Here is a 22,359-nt window from a genome sequence, read left to right on the forward strand (position 1 = left end):
GAAACTCACAAAAAGAAACAAATGAAAAACAAAAATCAGCAACACATACACACAAGCAATGAGGTCAAGAGAGTCAACTATGCAAAGTTTTTTTTACTATTTTCGAGATGATGTTGGTTTGGAAGATTTACACTACCTTCAAAACTTACAAAAACATTCAAAATAATGTGGTACTAGCATACCGCACATATATCAATGGAATAGAATAAGGAGTCTAGAAACGGACCCATAAACAGAGTCAATTAATTTTCAACAAAACTGCCAAGGAAACCCACTGGGAAAAAGAAAATACTTTCAGTAAAAACTGGATATTCATTAAAAACAACAAAAACAACCACAACAGCCTGGCTTTTATACTAAACAAAAATTAACTCAAAATGAATCACAAATCTAAATACAAAAGCCAACATTATAAAACTTCTAGAATAAAAATGGGAAAATAAAAATTTGTAGACAAAAAGTTCTTAAGATATGCAAAAAATATAAACCATGAAAGAAAACAGATATGCTAAATTTCAAAAAATTAAATTACTTCTCTTTAAAAACAGTTTTTAAAAAAGGCAAGACATAAACTGTTAGAAAATATGCACAACACATATATTAGACAAATGACTCAGATTCTGACTAAAGAACCTTCAATAAGAAATCAATAAGAAAACAATTTTTTAAATGAATAAAAGATTTAAACAATTTACAAAAAAAATACAAATGGCTAATAAATCCAAGAAAAGATGCTTACTACCACAGTCATCAGCGAAACGCAAATGAAAAACCACAATGAGATACTATTACACAACCACTAGAATGTTAATTAAATTTTTTTAACTGAAAATGTAAGTGTTGATGAGAAGGGGAGCAACTGGAACTCTCATACATTGCTTGTGAGATGCAAAATGGTACAGCTACTCTTAAGTATTTACCAAAGAAAAATGGAAACATGTCCACTCAAAAATTTGTACATGGATGTTCACAGTAGCTTCATTTACAATAACCGAAAATTACAAACAAGTCAAATGTCTATCAAAAGGTGAATGGATAAACAAATTGGATATTCATTACAATACTGTAATAGTATTCCTATACCATGGAATACTATCCCAAAATAAAAAGGAATAATCTCAAAAATATGCAGGGCAAAATAAACCAGACAAGAGTACATACTCTATGATTCCGTTCATATGAAATCTTAGAACAGACAAAAGCAATCCACAGTAACAGAACCCAAATCAGTCATTGTCTGACATAGAGTAGGAAAGGGAAAGATTAAGTTCAAAGGGCACAAGAGAATTTTGGGGACTGATGGAAAGTTCTATATCTGTATCTATTGTGGTAGCAGTAACATGGGTGTATACATCTGTCAAAATGAATCAAACTATGTACTTAAAATGGTTTCATTTTATTCAGGTGTAAATTATACCTGAATAAAGTAGTTTGGGTTTTTTTTAGTATTTTTTTAAGTGATATTGGGGGGGTGTGAGGTGGAAAGCAGGAAAGACTACAGAAGTAGAGAAAGGCAAAATGACGCTGTTTAAGTAGCAATGTTCAAAATCAGAAAAAACGTAAAAAATCTAGCACAACTAGGCCTGGTGTGGTGGCTCACACTTGTAATCCTAGCGCTTTGGGAAGGCGACTCGGGCAGATCACCTGAGGTCAAAAGTTAGAGACCTGCCTGGCCAACATGGTGAAACTAAAAATACCAAACACTAAATACTAAAATACTAAATATTAAATACTAAAAATACCAAAAAAAAAAAAAAAATCAAGCCCAACTAAAACGAAGAGTGTAACTGAGATAATTAATTTTGTCTGTAAAATGGGAATAACTCACAGGATAGCTGTAAAAAATAGATGAGATAGTTAATCTTATCACTGTACTACTTAACACTATGTATGCTGGTAAATTACAGCAACACAATTCATATTAGTTGAATTTGTATCTACCCATGGTAAGTGTTAAGGTGAAGCAAAGAAAATAAGTAAAAGTAACATGGAATAAATCCTGAAAGAATTTCTAGAGGAAATTATCTTAAGATGCCACTTTTGAAAAGAGAAAAGGAAATGGGTGGAAAGGAAGGAGAGACCTACAGGTGGAGGGAATGGTAATGTGCAGAAGAACGGAGGCGGAAAGGAGCAAGTCATATGTATGAGATGGCAAAATTAGCATGCCTGTGGCAGCAAATCCATATATAGGAGTATCAAAAAAAAAAAAAAACGAGTAATCTTCCCATCTGACGCAAACACTCATTTAAATGTTACAGTAGGACCCAGAAATGTAACTTCATCCAGTGGATGCTATGATACATGATAAATATATTCAACCATTTAAAACAGAGAAAAATAAAAAGTTCTATCTTTGTGTTTAAAAAATGAGAATGCTTACAATTACCAGCTTCAGTCTCTTGGAGGTTAGCCACAGTTCTTCCCAAAAGAAAAAAAAATTATAATTATTAAAATATAATTATAGCTAAGCAACATATGGACTTGCTGTGCAGCTGTCCCTGTGCTTCTGAAACTATCAAAGCCTTTACATTCTGCAAAGTCTGATTTCTATAAATGACTGGTATTTGGAAAATAAGATACAAGAAAATCTGCCCAAGTAACTAATCAGCTACAACAAGAATTATTTCATAGCATACTACTTAAAAGGTATCAAGACACTAAAATTGTATTTCAACAGACATAGTATGACCAAGATCAGGATTCCTGGGCATTTATAACTTTAAACTGTTTTTACATTTATACATTTAAACGTGTTTAATTAAAGAATGCAGGGTTACCACTGTTATGATGTGCAAACTAACTTAAATCTTAAGATTTTGCTTATAGAACAGTGTTTCATATACAGAAAAGTATTATTTTCAATGTCTTATCACTGAGAAGAGATAACAAAGATAATAGTTATAGTAATAACTTGAGCAAATTAAGTTCTCTGAATGAGAGAAATGTACAGAAATGTACGATGAGAGAGATTCACAATGAGAAATAAAATATTAAAGGACAACAGGCCAGGCATGGTGGCTCACACCTGTAATCCCAACACTTTGGGAGGCTGAGGCAGGTGGATAACTTAAGGTCAGGAGTTCAAGACCAGCCTGGTTAACATGGTAAAACCCCGTCTCCACTAAAGATAGAAAAATTAGCTGGGCATGGTGGTGGGTGCCTGTAATCCCAGCTACTCAGGAGGCTGAGGCATGAGAATCACTTGATCCCAGGAAGCAGAGGTTGCAGTGAGCTGAGATCGTGCCACTGCACTCCAGCCTGGGCAACAGAGCGAGACTCCATGTCTAAAAAATAAATAAATAAAATAAAATAAATAAAGACAGTAATACTGACCTTTAAACGCAGTAGCAGCAATGGAGTTTGCTGAGGACAACAAAGCTACAGGGTTAAATTAATTTAAGTCTCTTTATTGAGAAAGGCTGTTATATAGTGGCAGTCAGCTAACTAACAAGGTTTTATCTGCTCCATCTACATCAAGGCCATACCAATTAGAGACCTTGACTCAGAGTAGAGAATGTAGAGGTTAAAGAATAACCTTAACGACTTTTGCTTTTTGAACCCATATATTATACATCAATGTAGTCACTAAAATATTTAAAAACACATAAAAATTTGATGTGTTATATTGCTCAGAATCATGAATAATTTTTCTTTTCATGATAGTATTTTACACTATTAAATACTTTTTAAACCACTAACTATATATTCACTAAAAGTATATATTTATTCCTATTTTAAGAAACACAAATTGGAAAACAATTCTTAATAATAAGATTAGCAATAAAACACTAGTCAAGACCTGTCACTAACTTTTGTTTTTTTGTTGAAAGGAGATTTTAGGAATGTGACACAGCTATAGATTATTTTTAAATGAGGATTATGAAATATTTTAAATCAAACACCTGTAAGAATGATTAAAGGGATGACAGGCGACATGAGAGCAAGCCCTTTAAGTATAGTTCAAAGGCTTTATCATTGTAAACAAACTTATTTAAAGGTAAGAAATTTGTCTATGGGACATCTATATTATTCAGAACTTTGAGACCCAGTGCAGTGGCTCACACCTGTAATCCCAGCACTTTGGGAGGCCAAGGCGGGCAGATCACCAGAGGTCAGGAGTTTGAGACCAGCCTGGCCAACACGGTGAAATCCCATCTCTACTAAAAATACAAACATTAGCCGTCTGTGGTGGCACATGTCTGTAGTCCCAGCTACTCGGAAGGCTGAGGCAGGACGCTGAACCTGGGAGGCAGAGGCTGCAGTGAGCCAAGATCACAACACTGCACTCCAGCCTGGGTGACACACCAAGACTCCATCTCAAAAAAAAAGAAAAAAAGAAAAAAGATTAGAACTTCGAGGATGAAGTTCAAAATTGAAAGGAATAAAAAAGGAATGAGAAGTCCTAAGAGCCTGCTATTAAATAACTGGGGTGGGGGGAGGGGGAGGGTAAGTATCCTGAATCTCTTACTTAGGGTAGGAAGTATATTTTGAACCACCTACCTTAAAACCATGCCACCCAACAGCCACACAGAGAAAAAAAAAAGACAGATATCAACTTTTTTAAAAGTAAATGTAAATTAAAGCTCTGCCTAGGGAAGCCATTGTTGGAGTCATTCATTTTCTCAATATTCTTCTTTATGCGTATTTATGTCTCTGTTTTAATAAAACCCTATGCAGAAAAAATAAGTAAAATTTTTAAGTGTTTAAGCAAAAAGTCAAAAAGGGCAAAGAAATTTAAACATATGTAAAGGTAACAAGAAAATATTAGAAAAATAAATGCCAAAGTTTAAGAATAAGAGTGTACAAAATGTCTATGTACTAAGAAGACTATGGACAAAGATAAAAACAGATAAAAATAAAAGGAAATACAAATGAAAAACTAAAAGAAAATAACATCAGCAACTTAAGACACTGAAAGCAAGAAAACAAAAGCCATCTTTCAACGTAATATTAATAATGTAGCAATGCTAATTCAAAAAATGAACACCTTTACCCAAACACTCTTCAAAGACTGCTTTTCCCTCCTAAGATTTTTCATGAAAACTTTAGTTAGCAAATAATCTCACGATAAAAAGCCGAAGAGTGAAGAGCACAGCTCCTGGTCTCATACCAATGGCTACTATCCCTAGTGCTCCGGCTTTTCTAAGACACTTATACAAGAAGATAGCACGATCCCTCAAAGAATGCTGAGCAGGCCATAAGTCCCATTTGCCTAACTTCCCATGAGCAGTCAACGGGTACAACCAAACATAGACCCATACACATCCCACTTCCCCTAAAAAAGTAGTCTGGATTTTCAGTCAGAAAACAGTCGGCTTCAAGGAAGCTTCTTTTTTTAGGTCATTGTTATCTTAAAAGCAGTAGGCATGCCTGCTGAGTATACCAGTAAATGATAAGAAATCATCTTTTTGAATCTTGTTTCTAACATCCTTCCTCCCCTGATCATTGTGTTTTTAACTTGGCAAAGCTTATCCCCTTAAGTGTTCACAGCTAGATTGAGATCATTACTTTTCATATAAAATTCTAGAAAACATCTGCACTTTGAAATCCTGGCATTCCTTAACAGCATTCTAGAGCTATCAAGACACTTCAAGTCAACCTCTCAATAACCACAAATTTTAGAGATCACAAAATGAACACAAAAGGGTTAAGTGACTACTTGCCCAAGATCCCAGGGCAAGAGACCAGAACCAAGGTCTCTTGAGTCTAAGTCTAAGGTTGTAAGAATAAAATACACGCAATCAATGGGAGGAATTATTAGGAATCTGACTTTTAGATTTAAGATGTATTGATTGGTAGAAAAACTGCAAAACAACATTACAATAGAATACGAGTTCTGTTTTTAAAAAAATTATATAGTCATGTGTGTGTGTATGTGTGTGTGTGTGTGTACAGAGAGAGAAATCTAGAAGAATAACACCAAACTGCTAACAAGGTGGGCTATTTCAGACATGAAGTGGTGGCAACAGAAGCCAACTTAATGAGTTTTTATAGCTGCTGGAATTTATATTGAGCACACATTGATATAATAATCATATTTTTTCTTTAAAAAAAAAAACTTCAGACAAGCAAACACATTTCAAGCAGAAAATTATCCCAAAATGGCTTAAGTCTCTCTCTCACACACATACACATGCACACAACTCCAAATATATTATTTGTAATTGAGATTAACCTTGAAATTACTTTTCACATCAAATGTGGTCTTCCCTTAAGAAGAGCAAAACCTTAACATGTTAGAATTATTCTAACAAGTTACAGCAATCAAGAAAAGTAAAAGTCTGAATTATAAAATGCATTTAAAAACATTTTTCCTTTAGATACATAGTAGTAACAGAAAAAGAAAACACAGCTAGCAAATAATCTCAGGGTAGACCAAAAAGAGCAGAGCTCCTGATCTTTCATACCAACGGCTACTATCCCTAGTGCCCCAGCTTCTCTAAGACACATAACGCAAGAAGATGGCACAATTCCTCACACCATAATGGTAAATCTACAGTAGCAATAGAAAGTATTTGTAATAAATTAGTATTTGCAATTTAAAAATTATTTAGATGTGGTCAGGCACGGTGGCTCATGTCTGTAATCCCAGCACTTTAGGAGGCCGAGGCAGGTGGATCACATAAGTCCAGCAGTTTGAGACCAGCCTGGCCAATACTGTGAACCCCATCTCCACTAAAAACACAAAAATTAGCCAGGTGTGGTGCTGCACGTCTGTAATCCAGGCTACTCAAGAGGCTGAGGCACAAGAATCGCTTGAACCCAGGAGGCAGAGGTTGCAGTGAGTCAACATTGTGCCACTGCACTCCAGCCTGGGTGACACAGAGCAAGACTGTCTCAAAAATAATAATAATAATAATAATTAAATAATAAAAATTATTTAGATGTAAATGCATACTGCTTCAACAGTTTTTACCACATTAAAAATAGGCCATAGGCCAGTTGAGGTGGCTCACACCTGTAATCCCAGCACTTTGGGATACCAAGGTGGGCAGATCACCTGAGGTCAGGAGTTCAAGACCAACCTGGCCAACATGGCGAAACCCTGTCTCTACTAAAAATACAAAAATTAGCCAGGCTTGGTGGTGGGTGCCTGTAATCCCAGCTATTCGAGAGGCTGAGGCAGGGAGAATTGTTTGAACCCGGGAGGTGGAGGCTGCAGTGAGCTGAGATCGTGCCACTGCACTCCAGCCTGGGCAACATGACAAGACTCTGTCTCAAAAAATAAAAATAAATAAAAATAAATAAAAGTAGTCCGGGTGCAGTGGCTCACGCCTGCAATCCCAGCACTTTGGGAGGCCAAGGCAGGAGGATCACCTGAGGTTGGGAGCTCGAGACCCACCTGGCCAACCTGGAGAAACCCTGTCTCTACTAAAAATACAAAATTAGCCGGGCGTGGTGGCACATGCCTGTAATCCCAGCTACACGGGAGGCTGAGGCAGGAGAATCGCTTGAACCCAGAAGGCAGAGGTTGTGGTGAGCCAAGATCATGCCATTGCACCCCAGCCTGGGAAACAAGAGCGAAACTCCATCTCAAAAAAATAAAAATAAACATAAAAAAATAAAGCATAATGCTTACTTCACCACTCCCTCCCTTTAAAGACTCTCCAGTACTTTTAGTTCTTCTGTCTCTTTAACCAATCCTTTGACTCTTTCACTAGCTCTCCCTCTATCTCAGGGTTTCATTCTAGTAGAGATGCCTCTCTTCGTCACACTCTCCACTACCACCTTCAGTGCAGGTACTGTCCATATCACCAGTCTAGAACTTTCTCTTGCATTCAAAAACCATATATCTAATGACCTAGAGCAGAGTTTTAAAAACTTTAGGATGCATCACAATCATCTGGAGGCCTTGTTCCAAAACAGATTTCTGAGACCCACCCCCAAAGTGTCTGATTCTACAGGGCTGGGGTGGAGTCCAATAATCTGCATTTCTACTAAGTTCCCAAGTGATGTACTTTTAGAACCACTGGCCTACAGGATTCTCCCCTTGGATGAACCACAGGTACTCTAAACTGTCTCCCAGCATCTACCCTCATCACCCTCCAAACCACTACTCACTTAGCATCCAGAGAGATCAATCTAAACCTGACCATTTCACTCCTTTGTTTAAAATTCCCTAATAGTTTTCAAGAGACTTGAAGACAAAAAGCAAAATCCTTAACATGGTCTCAGGCCTCACATGATCCAGTCCCTACCTCCTATACCACAATGTTATCTTTCTTGTATTTTTTAAAACACTCCAGTCACAGTGAACTCTTTCAGTTCTTAGCAAAGCCCAAGTTCCTTGATCTTCCAAAATCTTTAAACAAGATGTTCTGCGAGAAATATTCTTTTCTCCTTCAGATCATCACCTTCTTTGGCTCCCCTCCCCGACTAGGTGTGCATATTCTTATATTGCCCTATATTTCTTCCTCTCAGCACTTCCCACAATGGTAATTACATAGTGAATTGTGCAATTAGGAGTTTACTGTCGATCTTCTACCACTTCCCATACAAAAGCTCGAAGAGGTCAGCAAGCACATCTGCCTAGCTCCTACTGAATTTTCAGCCGCTTACATAGTAACTTGCACTGAAATCTATTGAATTAATGGTCTTGTAACATTAAATTATTCTGGAACCTCAAAGGGGAAAGTATTATTAAAAAGGTCCTAGAGGCATTTTTCAGTATCCTTTAATTTTTACAAATGAGGACACTTCATTAAAGTCCACCATCTGGGAGTTTAAAACAAGAAAAATAATACCTTCAAAATAGAAAATGAAATCTCCCTATCACAAGCTCCTCTGCAACAAGATATATAAATATGTTATCATACATATTATATATATATTTCTTCCTCTCAGCACTTCCCACAATGGTAATTACATAGTGAATTGTGCAATTAGGAGTTTACTGTCGATTTTCTACCACTCCCCACACAAGTTTATTATCTACACCAAGTATAGCACTGATATCCAAAAGCCATTCAGTCACATATAATGCTAAGATAATTTTTGCAAAAAAATTTAACTTAGATATAAGCTGCATCAAAGAATGCACTCCAATGGGGTAGCTGCCTGGAATTAAACCTAGCCATGGATAACCACAAACTACATAACTATTAATACAACTAATAATTAAATAAGCTAAGATAATTATTCGCAAAAAGTTTAACTTACATGTAAGTTTGCATCAAAGAGTATACTCTGACAGGGTAGCTGCCCAGAATTAAACCTAGCTAGGGATAACCACAAATTACATAATAAATATTCATATAAACCAGAATTAAATTACCATTCAAATCTATGTAAATATTGTTCTATAGATTTTGATCTTCTTTAACATACGAAGAATAATTCATTCGCCAACACTTTTCTCTACAGCACAGTGCCAAATCACAGTAGCACCAACACGTGGGAAACAGAACAGGTGTAACACTCAGGATATAACTTTAATACAGCAGAATTAACATACAAATAAAGGTCATCTCCATTCAGAGTAGTCACTTTCAGAGACTAGTTTCAAGTTGCCCTCCCACAAAACAACTTTGGAACTCTTCTTTTCTAACCACTTTCTTAGCTACCTTATAAATGATAAAAGAAGAAACAGTTTCACCCCTGCGGTCACTGCTTATTTATACTAAAAATGGCCTTCTTCATTTTGATCCTTAATTTTATGTGTGAGACTTGGTTCAGAAAGACTTGCCACCTTTTCCAAATACCAAATACCAAATCCATTCTCAAAAGATATAATTTGTCACCACAGAATGTAGGTTAAAAGAATGAGGTGAAAGACAGTAAAGAAATGTCAAATGCATTATTCCAAAAGTGTTTGTTGAACAATAGTGATATTATTGAAATAAGGTAACTTTGAACACACTGACCATCTCTTAGAGAGACACATAAGTTCTAGAATAATAATTTTAAAACTGGTCATATTTCTACTTTGGCACAACTCATAGACATGCCTGATACCTGACTTCTGATTTTCCTGAATGACACATGCTATAAAGCAAAAGCACATTTATTATAAACTTCAGATTAAGAAATGTAACAAATTTTAAGAATAAGATCCGATGGTCTAATATAAACAACATGGCTTGGGTGGCAGTATGTTATACTAAAAGAACTTAACAGCTATAGAGTGAAATAGGCGAAGGTTCAACTTCTCACTTAGCTCCTTAGCAGCAACATGACTGAACATGTTACTTAAACACTGAGTCTAAAAAAAAAAAACAGGAATAATTTCATCTGTAAAACAGTTAGAATACCATCTATTTATTTCAGAGCTATTACAAGGATTCCATAATATACTACCTGATTGGAATTTTAGCCTCTCTAAAGAATCTAAAAGGCCACTGGTTCCAAACTGTCCATTTTACTAGGACCCAGAGAGAGTAAGTGGTTTGCCAAGGTCACACAGTTACTTACTAGGAAAGATAACACTTCTTGCAGGTTTATTTTCCCAGTGCATCTGTTCTCTAAATCAGTCAGCGTTTGTGATACTAGGTCGCATTGTGACAAGGGTGTCTCAAAGAGTAACTCAAGGCCTCTTAAAGATAATGCTTGCAAATATGATACTGGCAACCATATATTAATAATTTAGTCCTATACACTAAATGTCTGTTTTTAAAGTTAGATATTTTAAGTTACAGCTAAAACTACCCTGATTCTATGTAAATTTTGACCATTTTCTTGAAAGGTTATTTTCTAAGAAAACTATGAACACTGTTCTAAGATACTAGAAAAAAATTAATGAATTTCTCATTTATTAAGTATGATATCTGGTTATAATAAACCAGAAAGGTTTGCCCAGTTTTCTACAAGTAAAAAATCATCCCCATACTTAAGCTGACGGTTCATTACTAAGGATCAAAGCTTGAAATGCAAGATCTACAGTTAATTCAAGACAGTCTCAAGGAATTTTATTACTGATATTCAATCCCAAAAGAAATTTATTCATATTTCAATACAGACTAAGAATGGCTATCTTGGGCATGAAACAAAAATGAGCATCTGAGTGCCTAACTCTGCCCAGGATGCTTCTGGGTTTTGAATTCTAAGTATAAATTACCACAACCAGAGGAGTCATCATCTCTAATTTACAATGTAAGTAACCAAGACACTTAATTACACTTCTCTATGCCTATTCAAACAGGAACTGTGAAAACCAACATAATTTGTGAATTAAGAATAACTACCAAAAAATGAGAAACTATGGAGCTAACTCTTATATTGAAAGCCTGTTCCTAAAGACTCTGATCAATATGACAAGGAAAAAATTCTTAGTGATTATTTTTAAAAACATACAGAGTTGACCCTTGAATGACAAGAGTTTGAACTGCATGGGTCCACTTATACACGGATTTTTTTCAGCCAAACAAGGACTGAAAACACTGGATTCGTAAGATGTTAAAACCACATATGTCGAGGGCTGACATTTACAATATGCAGGTTCCGCAGGGCCAGCTACGGGACTTCTACGCACGGATTTTGTGTTACGTTGGGAGTCCTGGAACCAATTCCCTGCTTATAGCAAGAAACATCTATATTTTCTGCATAATCAAAATGTCAAGGAAATGCTAATTTCTACTGCTTACTATTAACCTCTATTAATGAATTATGAAGAAGCTCCTCCAAAATAACCAAATAAACAAAATCTTGCTAGTTAAAATGCATGTTAAATTTATGTTAAACAATCAACCTCTTAAATGGATCTCTGTTTTTACAGAGAAATCTTCCCTCAGTAATGACAGGGTATTTTTTTAAATTCCTACAACCTAATCATAAATTCTTGGGAAAATAATAAGAGCCATCATTTCCCAAATAAACAAATATTTTAAAACATTCAAAGTATTATCTATATAATGCTGAAGATTCTATTTTCTAGCAGCATTATTAAGGTATTGCTGACATATAAAAAAATTATACATATTTAAGGTGTACAATCTGATGTTTGAAGATTCTATTTAAAATTTCAGGGATAGCAAAAAAAAGTATCAAAATTATAAACATAATAGAAGGAATAAAGGATTCAATCGGTCAAGAAGAAATTAATCATGACAACGGATATCTGAGAGGGAAAATGTTTAGAATATCTGTAAAAAATAAAGCATGAGGTATATAACCACTTGATTCTAAAAGTTTCTTGATCTAAAATCAAGAGTTAGTTTCACAGAATATAGAGAAAGGTAACATGATCATCAGTAATCAGTCCACTACATTAGAAAATATTTAAAACTTTGACTTCCTGGACAATGAGCAAATTAAAAAAAAAATGTAAAGGGGCCAATTATTTTCTAAGCTACTTTAAATTTCAAACAAGTACAGTATTTACTATGAAAGTCCTATAATACCTTATATAATCAGGCCAAATTTGGGGATTTAAGCCTTCCAAATCACAAACCCTCTGACACGATTTTCAACTTCAAAGTAGTCAGCATTTTTTAAATCTGGCGTGTAAAAACCTCTGACTGCAGGAGAATTACGACTCCAATTACAAAATACACACATTCCAATAGTCAAAACCATAGCTGTAGAAGAAAGAACTTCAAAATCTTATGAGAAAAGAATTGAAAACGATTAAACAAGATTAAGAGCAGAATTAAACAAGATTTGCATTCTGCCAATGCAGAAATATCACAGAAGAGAGGGAAATGAGATGAATGTATTTAAATTTATTTACCCAGGTTAATTTACAATAGTATTCTAAGCTCAATCAATATGGAGCCTGAAGATTATGAAAAGGAGTATGGGAAAAGAAGTAAAAGACAAGTTTAAAACAATGCTAGGAACAAAAAAACAAAAAATACAAAACAATAAAAAAGAATAAAACAATGCTAGCAAATTTTTATGAGTAGAAAATGAAAGGAACAAATGAAAATTAAGGCTTCCAATGAACTTGCCAGGCAATCTAAACTCAACATTTAAAGTACCAAAGATAACACAGAAGAGAAGGAAAAGCAATGGAGGAAAAAATATCAACTACTGAACCAAAGTAGCTATCACACATGAGGCAGAGAAGTAAATGAAAAAGAATAACCCCTCACCCATCTAGATACACTTGAGAAACAGAACAAAAGACTTCCAAATAATTAAAATGCCACAAGGGTCATGTGTTTAAAGCTAAAATGCCATTCCCTGGAGCAAAGTCACTATTTTACACACAATTCTAAACAGTCTCATTCAGTTTCCAAGTAGCAAACAAGAAATGGCAAGATAATCATAACAACATGCAAGTTGGGGTAGGGGACAACGAAAGGGGAAACAAAAACTATGAAGCAAGCAAGAATTCAGAGTTCAAGTTTTAGGACCAAGCGGCATAAAGGCACAAACAACTATACAAATCAATAGTGAAGGAACATAAGTGTATTTTAACACTGTATCATGATCATCATAATTTCTATGAATAAATCTGCATTAACAAAAAAATAGTTCAATAGGCTCTGTTTCTTCTGTTTATGAAGCTAGAAGAAGACTTCTAATAAAAGATGGGGCGCTAAATACAAACTTTCCCTCCAGTTACTCCAGATACTCCACTGAAATAAAAACAACTCATAAAAGAAAGAAAATCGTAACAGTAAAGAAATTAAAATTGAGGCTAGAAAGAAAATCCAACAAATTTCTGAGAAATGAAAGTATATGTGAGATTGATAGAAATAACAAGCGGAAAAAGCCACAGCCTCATTATAACCTTTAAGAGTGACATGGAAAGGATGGGAACCAATACGTCTGAGAAGATCCCCAGGAAAGCATGATTATAAAGTAAATGGTACAGCAGAGGGTGGAAATAAATAGTAGGGTTAAAAATAAGAGAACTGAGTATTACTTGACTAACTATAAGGGACAGCTATATCTCCCATCTCCTATTTCCAAGCAGTTTCTAAACAACTGACATTTTACCTCCAGGCAAAAAAACAAGTCAGCTTTTCCCTAAAGAAAGTGAACCACTATCTAGGGAAAGCTAAGCGGAGGTGTGGCACAGAGTAAACACATTTCATCCAGCATTTAAAGGGCCCATACATAGCCTAGCAGCTAGCTCCTCTCTCTTTTACCCTAAAACAATCTGCCAAGAGACAGATCCTACTCTGTACTACCTTGCCCCACAAAGTGCTCTGGCCAGAATTCCTACTCAAAGAAAAAAAAATCTAATAGGGAAAACAGTCCAAGGAACAGGGGAGGGAGGGTGACCAGGAACCTAGTCTGTCTTTCTTAACCATGAATGGACAACCAAGAATTATCAGGCACATAAGGAAAACTGAGCATGAAAAAAGAATGATTACAAAAACAAACATAAAAACTGACCGGAGGAGAAAAGGAGATAAATTAGACACAAGGAGACACAAGGTATCTTTAAAAAAATCTAATTTGCACATTCTAAGACTCAAGATGACAATACAACATAGTGTAAAAATGGTAGGAAAAGAAAAAGAGAACAACAAAACGTACAGATTACCCCCAGGAAAATCAGCCAAAATACTAAAGGGGAAAAAAAACCCACAAAATATAAAAGATGAGAGAAGGAAGATCAAGACAGAAAGCAACTGCCTACTGAAAAGCAAAAAACATGATGAAGGGAGGAAATTATTAAAGACAGAGAAGAGTTTCCTGGAATTGGAAAAATAATCTGATTCAGACTGTAAGAGCAACTGAGTATCTAGACAAACAGCCAAACAAAACAAAAATGACCTATACACCTCATTATGACTTTGTAGAAGATACAAAAGAACGGATTCTAAAAGTTTTCAGACAGAATAAAGAACAAATCACCTTAAAAGGATAGTGAATCAGACTGATACATGACTCCTTTTTTTTTTCTTTTGAGACGGAGTCTCACCCAGGCTGGAGTGCAGTAGTTTGATCTCGGCTCACTGCAACGTCCACCTCCCAGGTTCAAGTGATTCTCCTGCCTCAGACTCCTAAGTAGCTGGGATTACAGGCACCTGCCACCATGCCCAGCTAATTTTTAGTAGAGACAGGGTTTCACTATGTTGGTCAGGCTGGTCTCAAACTCTTGACCTCATGATCCACCCGCCTCAGCCTCCCGAAGTGCTGGGATTACAGGCGTTGATATATGACTTCTAATCAGCATCCCTAGATGCTAGAAGACAACAAAGCAATCCTTTCAGGGTTCTAAAGGAAAATTATTTCTAACTAACAATATTGTACCCAGCCAAATTATCAATCATTTGTGAGAATAGAATGGAGACTTTTTTACACAGAATTCGGAAAGTTTGCCTCTCATACATACTTCTTTTTCAAAGAGTTATTTGAAGATGTACTCCAATAAACAGATCAAGCAGATGCAAAAAAAAAAAAGGAAAAAAAAATATGTATAACAGAATGGATCCAATTCAAGAGTAAGGAGAAAGGAAGTTACAAGAAAAGACCTAGAAGAGTCCAAATGGAGGCAGAGTTACAGACAAATACAGATAAATAGAGAATGCAGCACAAAAGGCAGTATGCTGAAGAGTTGGGGTGTGGGGGGGCTGGGGTGTAGGGGAGGCTATAATAGAGGCATATAGTACAAGAAAAGAGGGCAATTTAAGACACTAAGAAAAACAGGAAGTCCTATTCAAAAACTTTTTTAATTCCAAAGTTAGATTTTGGTCATATCCAAATTTTTTTTTAATTCGATGGTCAGAATTGATAAAATAAATAAAATCTACTAATCCTATATATTATCAACATGTTTCTTCTGGCAGCCCAGGGACAGAAAAGGAATAATCATCTAAGCACATTATCTGGCTTAGCATTAAATAATACTTACACAGTCATGGTATCAACACTATTTATTGGTTTTCATAATTTAGAGACAACCTGTGGACATGACAGCTGAGATTACAGGGGAAAAAACGTGTATTTGTTTAGGCCAGGGGTGTCCAATCATTTGGCTTCCCTGGACCACAATGGAAGAGAAGAATTGTCTTGGGCCACCCATAAAATACACTAACACTAACAATAGCTGATGAGCTTTAAAAAACAAAAAAATCTCCTTATGTTTTAAGAAAGTTTATGAATTTGTGTTGGGCTGCATTCAAAACTGTCCTGGGCCGTGCGCAGCTCACCAGCCAGGGATTGGACAAGCTTAGTCTAGCCAATAAAAAGTACAGCTACTGGTTTAGAAGAAATAATCACAAGGTAATAAATGGAAAATTCAAGTAATTTCTAAAGCTGATAAAGAGAAAGGTGAATCAACATTAAGGCTGGGCACTAGGGTTCATGCCTGTAATCCCAACATTTTGGGAGGCAGGAGTTCAAATTCAGCCTATGCAAAATAGCGAAACCCTGTCTGTACAAAAAAAATAAAGTAGCCAGCCACAGTGGCACAAACCTGTAGTCCTAGCTACTGGGGAAGGTGAGGCAGGAGGATCCTTTGAGCTCAGGAATTCTGCACTCCAGCCTGGAGTGCAGGAGACAGGAGGAGACTCTGTCACTCAAAAAATAATACAAACATATATATAGTATATCAAGGAAGAGAGGAAAACACACACACACACTAGAAACTAGGATGTTTTATAAAAACAACATAGCTTCCTTTATTGGATATACAGAAATGAACTGCTCCCCATGAACCTTACCCAACCCCTAAAAGGGGAAAAAGTTCTTTAATTAAGGATAATAGTTTCTTTCCATTTAAAATCATTTCTTTCAGATTCACTCATTCACTCAATCTTTAAAGCAGTAGTTCTCTACTGAGAGTGACCTTGTCCCCAGGGAACATCTGGCAATATCTTGAAACATTTTTCATTGTCACAATTAAGAGAGATGGTACTAGCATCTAGTGAGTAGAGGCCAGGGATGGTGCTATACATTCTACAATGCACAGGAACACACAACAAAGAATTATCCAGCCCAAAATATCAACAGAGTCAAGTTAAGAAACCCTACTTTAAGAAAACTCTTCAGACTTGTATAGATTTTCTCTGTTCCTCATTCTTATCATGGTGACTGGGCGTAAGATAAAGCTTTCATGGGCATCTGGAGTATTATGATTAGCCTGAATACAGACCCATGGATTGCCCTGGGGATCCTCACAGGCCTCTAAGGTTTGAATACTGGCCCTCACAGAGTCACAATGGCACATGCTGATGAATATGTTGGAACAGTATCCAGAGGATCTCCTAACTTGGCCCCACCCACCTCAGCTCCTGCTGGTACGGATATTATTACAGTCTCGACTACCTCGTCTATCCAATCCCTGGCTTATACTTAAGGCAACACTAGCTGCTTAACAAATAAACCCCAGATTTTCGGTAGCTTCACACAATTAAAATTTCTCATTAATACTACAATCCATTGTGGGTATTCCTATTTGGTATACAAATTTATTTCACATGGTAAATTTAGGGACTGTAGAACATTCCAATCTTATGGTTTTACTATCCCTTAAGAGCCTAAACCTCTGCATCTGGCCCTTGAATTAGAAAAGAGAAGGTGAAGAAAGAATACCCATTTTTTCTGCCACTTCAACCCAGAAGTGACAACAAATTTATTTCTATTCACATTCACTAGTGAAAAACTAGTGGCAGGCACAGTGGCTCACACCTGTAATGCCAGCACTTTGGGAGGCTGAGGCGGGCAGATCGCTTGAACTCAGCAGTTAGAGACCAGCCTGGGCAACATGGTGAAACCCCATCTCTACCAAAAATACAAAAAATTTGCCAGGCACGGTGGCACATCCCTGTAGTACCAGCTACTCGGAAGGCTAAGGCACAAGAATCACTTGAGCCCAGGAGGCGAAGGTTGCAGTGAGCCAAGATCCTGCCACTGCACTCCAGCCTGAGCAACAGAGCGATACCCCATGTCTCAAAAAAAAAAAAAAAAAAAAAGGTTGCAAGCATGAGGGAGCACAAATTTTTGTGGGCAATGAAATGAATCTGCCCTTCCCACAACCTCTGTCTACTACATGGTCCCTCCCTCACAATAGCAGCCTAATGACAGGCTTCCTGGCTCTCACTCTACTAACTTCTATTTCCTTCACTAGTCATATGTGAGAACATCCAGATCTCTTTCAGACCATGTAAGAACCATGAAAAACTCACAGAGTGCTATCTCTGGCCCCCTCTCTGCTTAAATATACCATTTTCTTCCCTTTTGGCCACCCCAAGTTAGCATAGGGCCAGTGCAATAGGCTAGTAAGTGGCTGTACCAGTTCTGAACTTTGGCAGTCTGGCTCCAGGGTTCGTGCTATTCTGCCTCTCCAGATTTCTAAAATAGGTGATAAGACAGAGCACTTCCATTACTACCAATGGATATTTGTAAAGCACCTACATCTTGCAAAACAGCCTAGAACTATTACAAACTCCACACTATGATGCACAGCACTGCTTTTCTTTACTTCCAAATTGCTGATCTTACAAGTTATTATAATCATAACAATGCGCAAAATTACACACTAAGCAAAGCTAGTCTCCAGAAGTCCCTCATCCTACTCTCCACTTGAACAATGTACCTGTGCCCTCACATCCAAAGCACCCCACCTCATTACTCTACCCGGTAATAATGTTACTTAGATTGAACTTCTCTCTCTCCAGATCTACCATACTTCCATCCCATCAAAATATACCAACATAGATAGATTCCATAATTTCCACATGGGCCCCAGCCTTCCTTGTAAAAAATTATGTAATCTGACAAACTATTCCTGCTAATATGTAGGCATCTGGCAGCCAAAAAGCAAAAATTACCTTACTGGTGGTCATCTCAACAGGACAGATTTCAACTATACAGATCTGTGTCCCTCAAATATCACTAAATAGGCCTGGCATGGCAGCTCACATCTATAATCCCAGCACTTTGGGAGACCAAGGTGGGAGAATCATTTGAGGCTAGGGGTTCAAGACCAAGCTGGGCAACATAGTGAGACTCTGTTTCTAAAAAAAAAAAAAAAAACTTAAAAATTAGCCAGGTGTGATGGTATTCGCCTGTAGTCCCAGCTACTTGGGAGGCAGAGACAGGAGGATCACTTGAGCCTGGGAGGTCAAGGCTGCAGTGAGCCATGGTAGTGCCACTGCACTCCAGCCTAGGTGACAGCTCAAGACTCTGTATCAGAAGAAAGAAAAAAAAAGGCCAGAGGAGGTAGCTCACGCCTGTAATCTCAACACTTTGGGAGGACGAGGCAGGTGGATCACTTTACGTCAGGAGTTCGAGAACAGCCTGGCCAATATGGTGAAACCCCATCTCTACTAAAAATACAAAAAATTAGCTGGGCATGGTGGCATGCACCTGTAATCCCAGCTACTCAGGAGGCTCAGGCATGAGAATCACTTGAAACCGGGAGGCAGAGGTTGCAGTGAGCCAAGATCACACTACTGCACTCCAGCCTAGGCGACACAGTGAGACTCTATCTCAAAAAAAAAAAAAAAAAAAAAACACTAAAAAAAAAATGCACACCAATTCTGTGAATCAGCCTTATTCTTTAAAACTATTTTTTAATTATAACAACTTAGCTTTAAATACTGTTATCTATTATGTTCTTTAATTTCCAGTTACTCCGAAATTCTCTGAAATTCCCCGGTGAGAAAATGGCAACTGGATGAACAATAAAACAAATATTTGCTTTACTCTAAGTATTTTTAAGATTTAAAAATAGGATGTCAGTCAAATACAAGTAAAATGAGAGAAAAAAAATCAAGGCTATATTCCATCTTCTTATAAAGTAAAGTGCATTTTATAAATGACACAACCAAAACAGACTCAGGAAGATCACAAGGTCAAGACGTATCAAGAGGAGCAACTGCAAATAAATTATACAAGGCAGTATATAATATGATGGTTAAAAGGATAGGCTCCAAAGTCAAAGGTCAGGTTAAACCTCAAGTTTAAATCCTTTTAGTAGGCTCTACCACCTACTACTTAACTTCTCTGTGCCTCAGGTTTAGTTCAAATCCTGGCTCCACCACTTATTTAATCTGTCAGTTGCTCAGATTTAAAAAAAAGAAAATAGCCTGATTGCGGGGTGGTTGTCAGGATCAAATGTGATGACATGTCAAGTACTTCTAGAGTAGTACAGTACCTGGTATATAGCAGTTGACGCACATTAGCTATTAATATGACCTATAACAATTTCCCTCTGAATCTATCAAGTTTTCAAAAACTCTAAATCAAAAAGCTTCTCCTTTTTATTTGAAAAAAGTCAAGCTCTGAAACCATTTCCTCTTTTTTTCAGTCCTTTTTGAATATGGAAATTAGTAGGTAACTGGCTTATCATTTGATGACTCTTCTTAGTCTTTGTATAATAAAAAGGCTCAAGACTCTTCTTAGTCTTTTTATAATAAAATTCTCTTCCAAATATTATACAAAGGACAGACTGCTCCATGGATCAAAAACACTACAAAGAGTTCACAAAGTATAATGAAATTCTGAGATTCATAAATGAACAGCTACTGGCACAAAAAGCTTAGATAAGAAATAATGCAGATGTCTGTTTGTTTGCTCAAGAAATACTGAATTTTATAATAAAACACAGACGGTAGAGATCTTCATGGCTTATAGTCACATCACTAAAAACAGAAAATATTTTTGGTAAATTTTTTCTTAATAACCGGAAAACCCCTTATTTCATCACAACAATGAATAGATAAATGACATTACAGGCAAAGACAATTTCTTCAAAAACAAATTACGTAGAGAAAAAAAGCTTAAAGGCTCAGATTTTCAGCTACACATATCCCTTACTTTGAGCTTCAAAAATTTGAGGCTTCTAGCACTCCTTGTGGTCTGTAACATTAAGCAGTAATACAATTAGGCCTCATTTCTACCAGAAAACATTAAACTGACTGAAAGAAAATTATCTAGAATTTTGATTCTGATCAATTTAAACATAATGCCATGAGTCATCTAGATGAGTCAAGCAAATATTAGAGTTCATGATAAACGAATCAAAATATGTTTTAAAGATCTGCAGACAAACGTTTTAATAATTTTGTATTTGCTGAAGTCCTCCTATGTGTGACACATTGAGGTAGGCACATTCATATTGAGGTATGCACTTTCACATGCATTATATAACTTTGTTCTCCCAACGATCATGGATTATTATCCTGATTTTACAAATGAGAAAACTAAGACCAAGTGATTTGCCGATGGAAACGACGCTTGTATAAGATTCAGTCAGAACACCAATTCAAATTTTCTGACCCTTATTGTACTTCCAAAACTCAAGTACTGTCAATCTCTGCTGTTGCAAAGCAAGTTAATCTTTTTATTTAGGGAGAGGTGAAAACAGAGATGGGAGAATAAAAATTCTTCATAATGTTACAAAAAAAGACTTACTGTGCTTTATCTGACATAATTTATTCAGTCTGACTTAAATGCTTTGCTGCACGTTGTCTACCCCCTTAGACACTGCTTATCTTCAGACACACAGCCCACACCAAAAACTAACTCAAGAATCAACTCCTCCAAGAAAGTTTCCCAGATTAAATGACCTGTTCCCCTTCTCCCAAGCTAACATCCTTCCTTTATCATTTCGCTGCTTGCATTTAGTTTGGACTACATTATCAGATACTCCTTTTGTTCTCCAGTCATATATCTGGAAGTAGACTTTTTTCATTCATTAACTATTGAGCATTTGGAGATTCAATGGTGAGCAAAACAGACAAGGTCCTTGCTATCATGGAGAATTTACATTATCTGGATCTTTGACAAAGGTAAAAATAACAGGGTATAAGAATATGATGCTCTAGGACTAGGATTTCTTCCCTATAAGGTCTCCGAAAATAGCTCTCTCCCTTGCAAGCTTGATAACACTTTTCAGGAAGAAAAATTCCTTCTATCACGCCTTCCACATGAGAATTTTATGACTTTGTGAGGATATGTGAGGGATGGGGACCAAGGTGGGAAGAAAGATAGATCTAAAATCTCTCAGGGGTTTCCCACATACTGCCATGAAATATGCACACAACATGAGTCTAGACATCTCTTCCTGTGTCTCATCACAAGGAAGCTATACTTTGGCCACAACTGCTCCAGTCAAGCACTTCTACTAATCTCCTTGTACCCAGCCACCTTCACTAAAAATTGTATATTTCTCAGAGGCTTTTTGTTTTTTTGGTGTTTTTTGAGACTGAGTCTTGCTCTATCGCCCAGGCTGGAGTGCAGTGGCATGATCTTGGCTCCTTGCAATCTCTGTCTCCTGGGTTCATGCGATTCTCCTGCCTCAGCCTCCCAAGTAGCTGGGATTACAGGCACGCACTGCCACGCCCAGCTAATTTTTTTGTATTTTTAGTAGAGACGGGGTTTCACCATGTTGGCCAGGCGGGTCTTGAACTTCTGACCTCATGATCTGCCCACCTCAGCCTCCCAAAGTGCTAGCATTACAGGCGTGAGCCACCGGGCCTGGCCTCTCAAAGGCTTTTTTATTCAAGTTGTGTTTCT

General features: G+C 36.7%; 1 protein-coding gene and 1 long non-coding RNA gene across 7 annotated transcripts in view; one reads left to right on the forward strand and one right to left on the reverse strand.

Moving 5' to 3' along the window:
• Window positions 1-22,359, reverse strand: part of OSBPL8 (oxysterol binding protein like 8) — a 208,020-nt gene that overhangs the window by 182,824 nt on the left and 2,837 nt on the right. The gene's annotated exons all lie outside the window — the stretch shown is intronic.
• LOC112441425 (uncharacterized) overlaps window positions 1-22,359 on the forward strand; it is a 198,397-nt gene that overhangs the window by 46,983 nt on the left and 129,055 nt on the right. The window contains exon 1 of the long non-coding RNA XR_010108849.1: window positions 1-22,153. This exon is cut by the window's left edge and continues 46,983 nt beyond it. This is a non-coding gene — a long non-coding RNA (uncharacterized LOC112441425). The remainder of the gene's footprint in view (window positions 22,154-22,359) is intronic.

Source organism: Pan paniscus, chromosome 10 (assembly GCF_029289425.2).
Source record: "Pan paniscus chromosome 10, NHGRI_mPanPan1-v2.0_pri, whole genome shotgun sequence".
NCBI lineage: Eukaryota > Metazoa > Chordata > Mammalia > Primates > Hominidae > Pan > Pan paniscus.